We start from the raw sequence: 14,939 nt of genomic DNA on the forward strand, positions 1-14,939 counted from the left end.
GATAATAATATCAGAAGAGTTAACGTCGAAGCAAAAGAATTACATCTCATATTTTAGTTGTCCACTCTATATTTATCCCAGGGTTCGAGTTATTGAAATCCGTTCGTTTACTTTTAATTCTCTGTTTGCAGTATTGGGCACCATAAAATTTCGTCCGCGCACAATAAAAAACGTGGGTCTCAAAAATGGAATTTGGAGGTATTGTTTTTTAATTTGTGCAATTTCTGCGGGTTAATGGAAGATTCCTTTGCTATTATTATTTAAATTAGTTAGAGAACAAATTATTTCGTTTTTTTTCTTATTGCAAATAAATTATGTAGAAATTACACGCGCAAGATAAAATTTTCCCAGAAAAAAGTAATTACATTTAAATTAATACTAAACAAACATTTTATTACCTGTTAATAACAGATATCGGTGCGTAATAACAGCATTAGTGTCTGTCGAATATGTTATAATGAGGTACGTGAAAAAAAAAAAAGATTCATTTCGTTCCTTTCTCTTTATAGTTATATTTTAATAGAAACTTAACTAGCAGTTAGAAAAAAATAATACATTTTTGAGAAATATACACTGCTGAGCCTTAATTTCAATTCAATACTTGTTTAAAAGGTGAAATTTTCAAAATAGAACTGTGTTCTTAGTATTTTTAGAAAAATAAAACCGAAAGACTGTTTTAAATAATTCTAATATCAGGTTGTTGGTTTTGAGATAGATAAATCAATCTGCACTGCAAAAAGGGGTACTGTAAAATTACAACAGTTAGATTACAATTGAAATGTATCTGTAACAATATTCTGCAAAGTGACCTTTTACCTTAATGTGATTTTTGATTTGAATCTATTTAAAATATTTTGGCAAATTTACTAAACAGTTAAAAATATGAAGTAATTTGATTGTAAATATAGAATAATGTGTGCTGGCGGTGAAATTTTGGCAATTTTACATGTAAATTTATTATACTGTAACAATAGCTATAAGAACATTCTAAATTACAGCAGTTTCAAGTGTAAAATTACATTAAATTTACAAAAACTACATGCTACAGTAAATTTACAGTTTAGTGAAAATTATGTTTGTACAGACAATATACTTACAGAAAGATACATTTATCATTGTAAATATCAGTTTAATAGGAATTATATTTATATAATAAATCGCTCATATGATCAAAATTCGCAGCAGTCGGCGGTGTAAAATTACATTAAACTTATAGAAAAATGCATAACCACTGTAAATATTCCAATTTAATAAACAACGTTTTGTATAATCACATTTCTAATGAAATTACAAGATGTGTAAAATTACATATTCTTACATTGCAGTGTCCATAACAATATTCTGTAATGTTACCGTACACCTTAATGTAATTTTTCATTTGAAGTAAACTATTTGACAAAGTGACTAAGCAAATATAAAAATTGATGTAATTTTGTTGTAAATCTACAATCGTGTGTGTGCTGAAGATGAAATTTTGACAAAAATAATAAGCGACAAACTAACGATTTTGACATAACGAACAGTTAACAGCAGAACAGTTAAATTACAGCAGTTTCTAGAGTAAAATTAAATTTGCAGAAAATTACATAGACTGTCGATTTACAGTTTAATGAAAATTGTATTTGAATAAATATATTTGCATAATCATTGTAAATTTTCAGTTTAATAGGATGATATTTATATAATTAATCGCTTATACGATTAAAATTTACAGCAATCCACAGTGTAAAATTACAAGGGAATTACATTAAACTTATAGAAAAATGCATAACCACTGTAAATTTTCCAATGTAATGAACATCGTTTTGTATAATCACATTTGTAATGAAATTACAGTAGCTGTGTGTAAAATTACATTTTCTTACATTGTAAAGTGTCTGTAACAATGTTCTGCATAGTTACCTTCCACCTTAATGTAATTTTTCATTTGAGGTAAACTATTTGACAAACTGACTAAACAATTGTAAAAATTGATGTAATGTTGTTGTAAATCTACAATCGCTGACGATGAATTTTTAGCAAAAATAATAAGCGATAAAGTAGCGATTTTGACATAACGGACAGTTTACGTATTCTAAATGTAAATGTAATGTAATGTAAATGTAAATGTGTTAACAATTATTATAAGAAAATTGTAAATTACAGCAGTTTCTAGTGTAAAATTAAATTTACACAAATTTACGTACACTGTCAATTTACAGTTTAATGGAAATTGTATTTGTATAAATATATTTGCATAATCATTGTAAATTTTCAGTTTAAAAGGGTTATATTTATATAATTAATCGCTTATACGATCAAAATTTACAGCAATCGACGTGTAAAATTACAAGGGAATTACATTAAACTTATAGAAAAATGCATAACCACTGTAAATTTTTCAATTTAATACACATTTCTTCTTGTATAATCACATTTCTAATGAAATTACAGTAGGTGTGTGTAAAATTACATTGCAAAGTGTCTGTAACAATATTCTGTAATGTTACCTTCTACATTAATGTAATTTTTCATTTGAAGTAAACTATTTGACAAACTGTAGCGCTTTTGACATAACGACCAGTTTACGTATTGTAAATGTAAAGTACTGTTAACAATTGCTATAAGACAATTGTAAATTTCCAGTAGTTTCCAGTGTAAAATTAAATTTACAGAAAATTACATAGACTGTCAATTTACAGTTTATATATAATGGAAATTTTGTTTGTATATGCGTTTTAAAATTACATCAACTAGCATTTTTCTGATTTCCTATGTAAAAATTTCCACAATACTTTCAGCGATGCTTTATAAATTGACCTTTTTCTATTTCAGTGTTTGATTATTTAAAAAGAACCGTATCAAACGAAACGTAAGCTTTGGACTTATGATATGTTCTAGGCATTTTCCAAAAAAACAAGCAAGCTTTGTATTCCTCCGAAAAACAAACAACTGTTGCTCCGCTTATTTGGGGCGATACTATTTACATAATCGAAGTACCTACATTTTCCTCATTTGTATGCCAACCGAGGCGCTATGATTATATACAGGAAACGGTACGTAATAAAAATGGATTTTATATATATAGATATATAGATATGCAGCCTGCATTCTCATAATTTTAATTAAAAAATATTACGCATTATTCCTATTTATCACGATAAACAACACACTTTTATGGATGTACCTGGAAGTGTACAAATAAAAAAATAACAAACGTATGCGCGAGGACGTCAGCAAAACGATGTACCATTAAAATTAGTATTATAAAAATTATGGATTTTACAGTCATTCGATGCCCATAATGGAAGAGTGGAACGTGGAGAGAAATTTAACGTGTTATTAGTAATAATTAACTATATTTATTATTTGGCGTTGCATTCTACCAGAGAAATAATTTACAAGTATTTACTGGCATAGGATTCCTGAATCATTTTTAAAAATACATCGGGAAAATAATATGAGCGGAATTTAATTAAGTCTACTAACTTGATTCCGTCATTATTATCGCTGTTGATCGGATAATCTTGACATTTCGAGAGATATATCTTTTATTTTTCAGTTTAGGCGATATAGCTTGTTTATTACTAGGAAGCGGAATAGGAAAACAACATCATATCACTCTAGGGCTTAGGCGACTTGCTATCCCTGTATCTCCCTTGCTACATAAATATTTATTTTTCCGAAAACTTTCCATTCATTATGTATTCTTGTCTAAATGGTCAACAGTTTGTACATACTCATTAAGTTTGTAAGAAGCCCAAATTTTGTTGTCTGTTAAATAAACAGAGTATTTGTGAAGCAAAAGTTCTGTTTTAGTCCAAAAATTAAGAAAATTTACTTCGGGGAAATATATGACTTGCATCATATGAGGTCATCTATTGTACAGTTTTTTTGTTCTACATCTTGCACATGTTAAAATTTAAAAAAATGTCGTTTTCATTACACAAGTTCTGACAACAAAATATACTTATTACAGCTTGAAAACAGAAGAACCATCGATTACACAATGAAGATGTTACTTATACAGGGTAGCCCATCGAAAACGTACCGCAAGGCATTACAGGGTAGTAAAGATTTTTTCGGCAAAATCCAAAAACAGGTCAAATTTGTTTCTGAGGTGGACAACTTTTGGCTCAAAAAGCATACCAAAATCTTCAACCCCCTAAGTGGGGGTGCTATCCCCTAAATTTTTTCAAATGGGAATGGGGGTCAAGTCATTAATTCTCTATACATCGATTCTTACTTTTTGATAATCGATCCATTATTTTAGAAAATATGCAGCTTTGAAAATACGAACAATATTTTTGACGAGAAATGCGAAAATCGATTTAATTTTACTTCAAAACTTACGGTATTAGTCAAGTAAATGCTGAAAATGTCCGCCAACTTGCATACAATGATACAGGTTGTCTTCAAACTGTTGTCGAACATTCTGGAGCACTTGCGGTGTTACTTCGCGACATACATTAATGATTCGTCCTCGCAGATCTTCCAAGGTATCAAGTGGAGTGCTGTAAACTTTGCTTTTAATGTGCCACCAGAGAAAGAAATCTAAAGGATTTAAGTCGGTTGACCGACGGGGCCACTCAATTGCACCTCTTCGTCCTATCCAGGGCCCTGGAAACGTCTCATTTAGGTAATTGCGCACATTGAGCGAGTAATGTAGAGGAGCTCCGTCTTGCTGGAAAATCAGTTCGTGTTCATTGTAAGCAGGGTCGTCCTCTATGATATTTATTAGAGCTGGGTCGATGACATTTTGTAGTAAATCCAAGTACATATCACCTGTCAAATTTCCAGGAAGGAAAAAAGGACCTACAATGGAATTTCCAAAAATACCTGCCCATACATTCAACTTCTGGGGGTGTTGGGAGTGTGTCTCATGGAAAATCCTTGGATTGGTATCAGCCCAGTAACGACAAATATGGCGATTCACTAAACCATTCAAGAAGAACGTACACTCGTCCGAAAAACACACATTAAAGAGGAAATTATCGTTTATCGCTCGTTCAGTCATTATATCGCAAAATTGCAAACGACGATCAAAATCGTCTTCATTTAGCTCTTGCACTAGCCGAATCTTATAAGGATGGAATTTGTATTTTTTTAATATTCGTTGGACACTTGTACGACTCACTCCTGTCGCAGTAGCCAATTGCATTGTACTCAGCGTACTATCCATTGCCACTTGCCCCAATACCGCTATTTCCGTAGGTTCATTTAGTACCGGATTTTCAACCTGCTTCTTCTTGTTATGAACGGAGCCAGTTTCGCGAAATTTGGCCACCAATTCGCGAACAATTTTTCCAGTCGCATGTTTCTCAGGATGCCGTTGGTTGAACAGTCCGGCGACCCGATTTCCGCATTCATTGTTTTTGAAAAAAAGCTCAATAATTTCTACTCTTTCTGGAATTGAGTACACCATAATTAATCAATTTAAAAGGCTCGGCAGTATTGGTACTCTTCAACTACAAGTCACAAGACAGTTATCTAGCAACTTCTTGTGGCCTATCTAAATACGGAACAAAAAGCGGACAATTTTTTGCTCACCAAAATCAGGCTAACGAATTCGCAAATCAGAAAAAAAAACAATTTACCAAGCTAATACCGTAAGTTTTGAAGTAAAATTAAATCGATTTTCGCATTTCTCGTCAAAAATATTGTTATTTTCAAAGCTGCATATTTTCTAAAATAATGGATCGATTTTCAAAAAGTAAGAATCGTATAGAGAATTAAAAGCCCTTTCTAATGACCCCCCACTCAACCCCCATTCCCATTAAAAAAAAATTAGGGGATGGCACCCCCACTTAGGGGGTTCAAGATTTTGCTATGCTTTTTGCGCCAAAAGTTGTCCCCCTCAGAAGCAAACTTTACCTGTTTTTGGATTTTGCCGAAAAGTTCATTACTACCCTGTAATGCCTTGCGGTACGTTTTCGATGGGCTACCCTGTATAATAGAAATGCGTTAGAAATTTGTAAGGAATGAAGATAGCCTCAACTCTAACCTTATTAGTATTTATATATTCGTAATTAATTAACTGGTATCTTTATTACTATGTGATATATATTATACAAACCAGACTGCAACATTATAATTATCACATTAGTAATGTTTACATAAATGTAAATAAATTGTACAAGTGCTACGACACTTGTTTTATACAGGAAGCACAAAACTGCAGATATTTGCATTGCTTTGAAATAAATATTTGAAGATATATAAAATACATCTTTTGACAGTTTTTTCAATTGTTTTGAAACTTTTTTATATTTTGTTGACAGGGCATTGTTAGGCATTTTTTTTAAAGCAAGACTTTTTATGATGAGAAGAGATTAAATGAAGTTTTTTGTATAGTCTTCTGCTGATTCATTGATACAATTGTCGCAGCATAAATGCGTTTTTTCACGTAAATTAAACAAACCTTGACACTGTTATTAAACACTGAATAGTTCGAAGTAATATTAATATTTAATTGCATGTTTATAAGCAAGACAGGTAATTGAAATTTGTGGAAATAACGCAAATGGAAAATTCGAACAAATTTATGCACAATTCAAGTTACAGGGACAATATGAGAAGTACTCCAGGAAAATTTATCTAGGTTTGTGCCAATTTTTACGTTCTTTTAAATAATGTCAAAAACGGGAAAGCAGTTTGTTTAAATATGTTGACAGAATTGTAAATTAGATAACCATAGCAAACGTAAAATTATCAATCTTTTAATCACATTTATATCTGTTGAATACAAATCGAATAGCCACAGAAGTTGTAAGAGTAAAATTACAAGGAAATTACATTCAAGCTACAGAAAAATGTACATCCACTGTAAATGTTCAATTTAATAGAAGACCATTTTAATAATAACATTCATATTCATGACATTAATGTAAAATTATGTAGATTATAACGAGTATTTTCAAAGAATATTTATAGCACATTTTGGCCACAATATATTCGTCACTTTGTATTGTAAGTGTAATGTGAAATTACTCGTCTTTTTCAAATTTAGATTGTTAAAATATTCAAGACGAATGTGGTATCTAATTTAAAGTACTTATTTCTGAATCAGCTTTCTCAGTCGCAGACAACAAGTTAGTAAGTATTATCATTCCTGAAATATTTGCTACTTATTAATGTAATTGTTTTTCTACTTATATGCTAATCGTAAATAAGACATAGTTGCAATCATATTTAATGTCATAGACATAATTTTCTGCGAAGTTATAAACGTGAATTATCTATGCAAAACCACATGATATAATAGTCACACCTGTTGAAGCTTTATATTATACAATTTGACTAATACTTTCTACAGTATTGTTAATTTTATTATGTTAGAATTTTTATTGAAATTATTGTTCTAATTGTACAGGGTGAGTCAACGCTGTGGCAAAGTTGATTTATCGCTAGAATATAATTGAGGCAAAATATTTCAAAATAGGTTCGGGTGCGGCGACAAGAAATGCACATTTTAAAAATAATTTGACTTATACAGGGTGATTCGTTTCTAGAAGGCTGACCAAAGTTTTACTGTTTTAAATGGAATACTCTGTATTTGAGTGGATATTTACATTTTACATGGAATTATGAAATTTTTTTGTAAAGGTACTATGTGTCAAAAATCAGCCGTTTCCAAGATATTAATATTTTAATATAAAGAATGACATTTTCGGCGTTATACTTGAACGTTGCTGATATACTCGTTTTTTGAGATACAATCTAAGCAATCGTCGCACATATTGTACTAGGTTCACCGTACATTCTAAAGTGATCACTGTTTATAAATTTTTTCAAAGGAAAAAAAAATTAGTTTTTTTCAAATGGAACAAACACCCTGTATTTTTTAACGGTTCCTTCTCAAAATCTACAACTTTCATAATAGGTGTTATATATCAGTTCCTCATATTTTACGATATTTTTCTCAATTTATTTATTTTTTTACCACAAATATCGTCGATGTACTAGGGCTAAAAAGTTGAAACAAAGAAGCATTGCTTAAAATGTATATTTACTTTTTGCAGAAAAAAACAGTGATCCTAAATTATGAAGTTTTATAATTTTTATTGAATTTTTAGTGAACGAGATATCTTCTATATGATAGCAAAATATATGCATATTTATTGATAAAACAAAGTTTTATTAAGTGTTCAATAGATGTTCAAAAATATCCTTTTTCACGAATATACAGCAAAATAATTTTTTGAAAACAATTTGGAAAAAAAATTTCGAATTATCAAAATGTTGCAGAGCCTCAAATTAATCATCTAGATACTTGAAAATTTTTTCACATAGGAAAGACCGCTCAACCTTTCAAATGGTTTTTGAAAAATTGAAATCGGTTGATTTTTTTTTTATTTTTAAACAATTAAATTACATTTATCAATTTGCAATAATTTAGTTTTTTTTTAAATTATAATTTTAAGGTACTATTTTTTCTTAATTTTATCTGTATTTAACAAAAAAAAAATTTCCAAATAAAAAATTTCTTAATTTGTTTTTACAAAAATTATTTAAATTATTGTAATAATTATAACTAAATATATTCATATACAGAGTATTGAAGTATATACGTAAACAAATTTTTTCATTGAAAATGCAATAGTATAGGGTAAAATATGCAGTATATACTGGGTGTAACGTAAAGTTGGGAATAAATTAAACGGTGGATTATTTGGTTTAAAAAATAATTTTTTCTCATATGAAGTTATGCTCTACGGGTTTTCTTTTCCAAGCTACAGGGTGCTAAAAAGTTTCAAAAAATTTAGTTTTTCTCCAATAAATTTCGAACATTATAAGATAATGGAACGAAATTTTAGCCTTAGCTTAATTTGATAATCCCCTAGTTACAGGAAAAAAATTGACTTTGTAAGTTACTCAGTGGCGCACGTACGGATTGTACCATAAGGTTTTTCGAAGAAAATTGTGGTACGCCACTGGTAAAAATATCTTTTTAATATTTGTTTATAATCTACTTTTTATTTTAAACAAAATTACCCTCTTGCGTTTTATTTCTAGCTCTTGTAATTTTTCCGTAAATAAAACTTTTGTAAATACCATTTTATCCCGCTGCTAACAGAGGAATATAAAAATAACAAAAGCATTATGAAGTACGCTTTGACTCAGCCACCGAACATGGTCAAATAGGCATTGAAAAAAGATTTTTGCATTGAAAATGATATTAAAAAACTAAATTTTTTGACATTTTTTAACACCCTGTAGCTTGAAAAAGAAAAACCCGTAGAGCATAATTTTATATGACAAATATTTATTTTTTAAAATAAAAAATCCACCGTTTCATTTATTCCTAACCGTTATGTTACACCCTGTATAATGCATAAATAATAAACTTTGTTTATAACAAAATTTGTGCAATTCGAATTCCTTGGCTGGCTAGACATCGGATTAAAAAATATATAGAAATTGGTCCATTAGAAGACGAGATAATGCAATTTTTTTCGTACCTTTGCATTTTGAACCTCCGAAGTCTCGGAGCAAAAGCTCCCTCCTCCACTTTTCGTGTTTTGAGTCACATTTCGCGCGTGCGAGCGACAGCTTTTCCGCTGATTTATCTATGTTGCCGATAATTTATGGATATGAAAACTTTTTCCAGCTTAGAAATCGGAAAAACGAAGCCACTGGATGAAAGATTATTGCTAAATTGTTTATAAATTAACGGTAAATGCCGATAAACTTTGACCGCTCATATCTCGAGAACCAACAAACGGATTTTTTTTTTAAAAAGAAGCGCCTTTTCGAGTATCTTAAAATTATAATTTTTGAAAAAACTAAATTGCAAATTGATAAATGTAATCTAATTGTTTAAAAATAAAAAAAAGAGTTTTAACTTTGAAAATTTACTGTGGCTGTCCTAATCAACCGATTTCAATTTTTCAAAAACCATTTGAAAGGTTGTGCGGTTTTTTCTATTAAAATATAAAAAAAATTATTATCCAAAATACTTGATTATTTTGCTTTTATTTCATCAATTATTGCTATTTTGCAACATCGGTAATAAATTTAAACATTTTTAACTTGTGCAAAAATCAATTCTAAAACTGTTTTTCCTCTTCAATATTCTTCCAAAATGCATAGGTTCCAAGATATAAGTAAAAAACTCAGATATTTGTTATTTTGAAAATGTTCCGGACCTCGCCCAGATCTAGGGATCTACACTTTTATTATGTGAGTTGTACTAAAGGTATTCCAGCAAAAATTAGCTTGCCCCCTCTTACATCCAAGAAGTGGTATATTATTCACCACACAAAGCTTTAGATCATACAGAAAGTATCATACAGTTATTGCAATTAAATTCTGTAGCATATTTAGCATAGTTTCGCAGTAATTGTACCTCAAAAATACACACACACTTATATGCCTTGTCTTTGTAAGTAATTGTTTGTTAAATTTGGCAAATTTTCTAACCCAATTTGAATGTGAAAATACATAAAATAATTGTAAATTGACATGTCAACTAGAATTCCAAACTTATGTAATTTTACAGCATTCAGTGAGAGATTTTTATTAAGCAATTGTTGTCCATTATTACCACCTAAGGTGAAAAACTATTTATTAAGCAAATATTAACATTATCTCTGATTTTTCAACGGTGTATTTACATTTAGATTACTTTTAACGTCAAAACGGGGCATAAATTTTCGCATTTAACGAAGATATACACACGAATTTCAATGTAAGACGAGATTACCACCTGTACGCCGCCTGCACCCGGTATAATAAAACAGGCATTTCCCGAATAAAAAGCCGTATACGTATCTCGATCTGGAATACCATTAAAATCTATGAAAGTATGTAAGAGAACGCGTATACCCTTCCATATTGGTACAGAACCAATAAAATCCGAATGATTTACCGCCTTTTTGACGTTTATTGTAGACTTAAAAGTTTTATTTGCAGTTATTTTTCAAACCGGCAGACAAGAAGAGCGTAAAAAATTAAATGTATTCTCTTATTCTTACCATACGGCCGTACTCTACTTTTACATTCTGACTGTGACCGTTGATTGGGTGAGAAAGAGACGGAGACGCGTCGCGGAAAAATGCGGGGTGGTCTATATCTGCGAGTACAATTATTTTCTTGTAAAATAATTTACTTTAGCTCGTTCTGTGTGGTTTGGACGGGAAAAATAATGAAGTTTTTGTTAAAAGTGGGGCTCTTTAATGCGAGGGCTCTTAATTTTGCATGGATATGCAATCACATAACGCATTTCAAAGGATGGTTTCCAAAGCTATGTCGTTGTTTTCTACCAATAAGCCTTAATGAATTGGTTTTTGAGGTACAGGTGGCCGAGGTTAAAAAAAATATGACATTTGTTTTAATATATGCGGAAATTATTGGTAAAACGGGAGAAAAAACATAATTAATTGAAAGCGAAAATTTAATATACAGGGTGTAAAAAGTTTGACTGCCATTACTTGAGCATGAGATAGAGTACCAATAAATGAACAAAAAAGTTGTGTATTACAGGGGGTAAGATTAACTGTTTACAAAATACAGCGAGTATTAATATTGGGGAGTTTGATCACAACGTGGCAACAGCGCTTAACCTAACGCTACACAGCTGGTGCATACCACGTGTGCGCGCGGCAGACTTGTCCTGCGGAAAAAATGTAAACAACTATTATTGTGAAACATTTAGTAAATTTCAAGACAGTTGTTTTCCAGTTTTTAAATAAATAAAATAAAATGTACCTCTTAAAACAGGTACTTATCTTTTAATCAAATTAGGAATTTGAAAAATATGTAATTAAAGTACCCAAAGATTCACGTCGTCCAAATAATCATACTAGTATTAAAAATAATTTAGGTACTTACCAAAAAGCAAAATTCAGTAATTTTTAAACGCATAAGTACAAAACAAACTACAACATATGCTCACATGTCCACCACCATTTTCAATGAACGCACGACACCTTCGAATCAAAGAGTGACCGCAAAAACAGCATATTTTTAGCCTATTTTCTCACCCTTGCCAGAGACCTAAAAAAAAATCCTAAAAATACTTTCGAAAAATGTCAAATATCACCCCTAATTAGGGGTTGATATGATGACGCAAAACTGAAATATATGAATAATATCAATAAGAATAAAAGCAATTCTTATTGTATTTTTTCTATAAAATAAAATCTTACAAACAGGAAATAATTTATTTTCGTGATTAATGAGGGCGTGATATAGTTGTAAGTCCACCCTTAAATTCGCTCATCCCCTAAATACGGAACAAATAAAAAATTACTTGAACGGACAAAAAATTTAAAGAATTTCTTTCCCAAGTAAAGAAATAAAATATTATAAAATAGGTGTACTATTTAATATCAGCAAATTCAGCTGTTTTTGCCGCTATTATTATTATTATTATTATTATTATTATTATTATTATTATTATTATTATTATTATTAATTAAAATTAATTTGTGGTTTTAATAAATAAAATAATTTGACATACCTACCTGATGTTATAACAACTATTAAAGGTCTATCCACCGACGTATAAACAAATTTAGGCCCGTTTTACCCAGTTTTTACGAACTAACACAAATGTTGTCTTGCTTTACCATAACACAAACGCTTCACCATAATACAAATGTTGTCTTGCTTCACCATAAATTAAAACGATATCCATCAACCATGTTGCCATCCATGTAAGCTATTTTTGACATTTGAAAAACTAACGTAAACACTATCGTAATAACAATAATGCTAAAATCGGATTACAGTATTCGGAATCGCTTGTGGCCACGTAGACGAATGACGCTAGAGACTACAGTAGCCCAACGATGTAAAGGTTGAAAATACCACAAGAATTTTACAATTTTTTTTACGATATTGACTCTATTTTTCATGGAATTATCTTGTACAATGTAAATTTACTCCTTTTGTAACATGGTAGTACCCTGTAACATGATTTCCGAAACACGATATACTTTTTAACTGACAGCTCTCAACTGTTTTGACAGATTTCCATATATGATATAAACCTGAAATCTAGTAGGCGATCACACCTTCAAAACTTTGGTTTCTGAAACCATCGACCTTACTATTGAATTTTAAAAACACGTTATCCATGAGATTTCAACAACAGCATGATAAGTTTGCGACAAAGATTAAAGATATATCCAATTAAACTTTTAAAATATCGAGCGACAGTGTCTTTGTTTTGATTAGGACTTGTAAACCTGAATTTGCGATGTCAGGTACGTGTTTGACCGCAATGGGAATATTCCTTCAACTATTCTTAATTTTCATGAAAAAATTAGACAATATTTATTGCACCTGGACATATGGTCAAGCTGCATACACTTAAAGAATAGGTAATTTAATTTAACAGTCAATTTGTCCTCAAATTTGTAATGTGCTAGATAGCATTAAGCAAAACGATAAATGTCTTCTTGTCCGTAATGTACAACTAGACAAAGCTTTTTTAATTTAGTAAATATATACTTGTCGTGTACACGTAAAATCAACTCCGGTGTTTATCTGGCTTTAGCCTCACTTGATCATTTAATAAAGACATTTTTATATACGATCTTCTTTTCATTCCAATATTTTAATGTCACGAATAATAGAGAGTATGTAAAACATCTATCCGCTATCTACGGTTTGGGAATGTCACAATAAAACAATATTTTACGATGTCGAGCTATTTTTTCCGTACGCGATGTGGAACTTGACAAATAACATCTGTCGTTCTGGACCGTTGGATATGCAAAAATGTGTTTTTATTTGAATATTGTTTTTACAGATTCAATAATAATGATCATATTGACGAGCTTGATGATTTATGACTTCCAGAAATATAAACAGCTGTAAATATATAATATAATATAAAATTAATACAACTGTAAAAAGTTAAAATAACTGATTAAATTTAGATACGTACTTAAAGAGTACGTGTTTAGTTCAATTAAATGGGCCTTTAAATCTCAATTTTGGTCAACTTGCCTGAATTTTTCATATAAGTTAGTTTGAGGTATACAGGGTGGTCTGAATTTTATTCAGGAAACTTCGAGGGCAGATAGATCTCTTTAAAATAATATGTGTTTGGCTTATAAACATTGGTCTGGGACAGCCCGGTTTTAGGTGTTGAAGTTGTTAAAAAAATTGATTTTTTGTTTATATCTTCGGAATCTATTAACCGATCTCAATAAAATTTGGTGCAGATAATCTATAGTAGTAGGCCTTACATTCCATAAAATATGAGCTTTAAAGGTTCAACCAGTGGTGTACAACTGGACAGGGGTCACCACTTTTTTTACAAAAAACCTACGCCACTGCATTTTTTACAAGTGATTGTAACTAGTTTATATTTTAATGCATAAAATACGTAAAAAAAGGTAACCTGAATTTTTTCCCTAAGATTCGCCGTTCTCAAGTTATTCATACTAATACAATCCCCTTGTAGCAGTCACTTCTAACCATAATATTACAAGAATATTTATGTTTATGCTTAATAGGCCAATCATTATAGCTTTTTTTCGGGAAAAAAATACTATTAGAAGTTTTTCTGCGGAATATTGTTCAGAAACGTGTTATAAACAAAATATCAAAAAATCAACTCGAGACTAGTTGGGAAACTTTGTTAAAACAATGGTCAAAATTATGAAAAAGTAGTTTTTCGACTGGCGTAAAAAAACTGTTATTCATAGAGAAAAAAAGGTTTATACAAAAAAGGTAGGTATTAAATAAATCTGTAAAATAAGACAAGTCCGATTAAATTCCGATAATTTGTTTATGCGCAAGAGCTCAAAAATGGTCGAAATTGTCCGCTTTTTTCAATTGCTAATAATTAATGCAATTTTCATCGCAGACACTTGTAATTCAGGATTTTTGAAGCTTTTTGCACCCTTAATAAGTGGTAAAAATTTCAGCCCAAAAACTTCATTAGCTTGGCGTTGGCGGAATTTGTTATCTAAGAAGATGCTATTTTCAATTCATTTTTCCCA

Source organism: Anoplophora glabripennis, unplaced genomic scaffold (genome assembly GCF_000390285.2).
Source record: "Anoplophora glabripennis isolate ALB-LARVAE unplaced genomic scaffold, Agla_2.0 scaffold49, whole genome shotgun sequence".
Lineage (NCBI taxonomy): Eukaryota > Metazoa > Arthropoda > Insecta > Coleoptera > Cerambycidae > Anoplophora > Anoplophora glabripennis.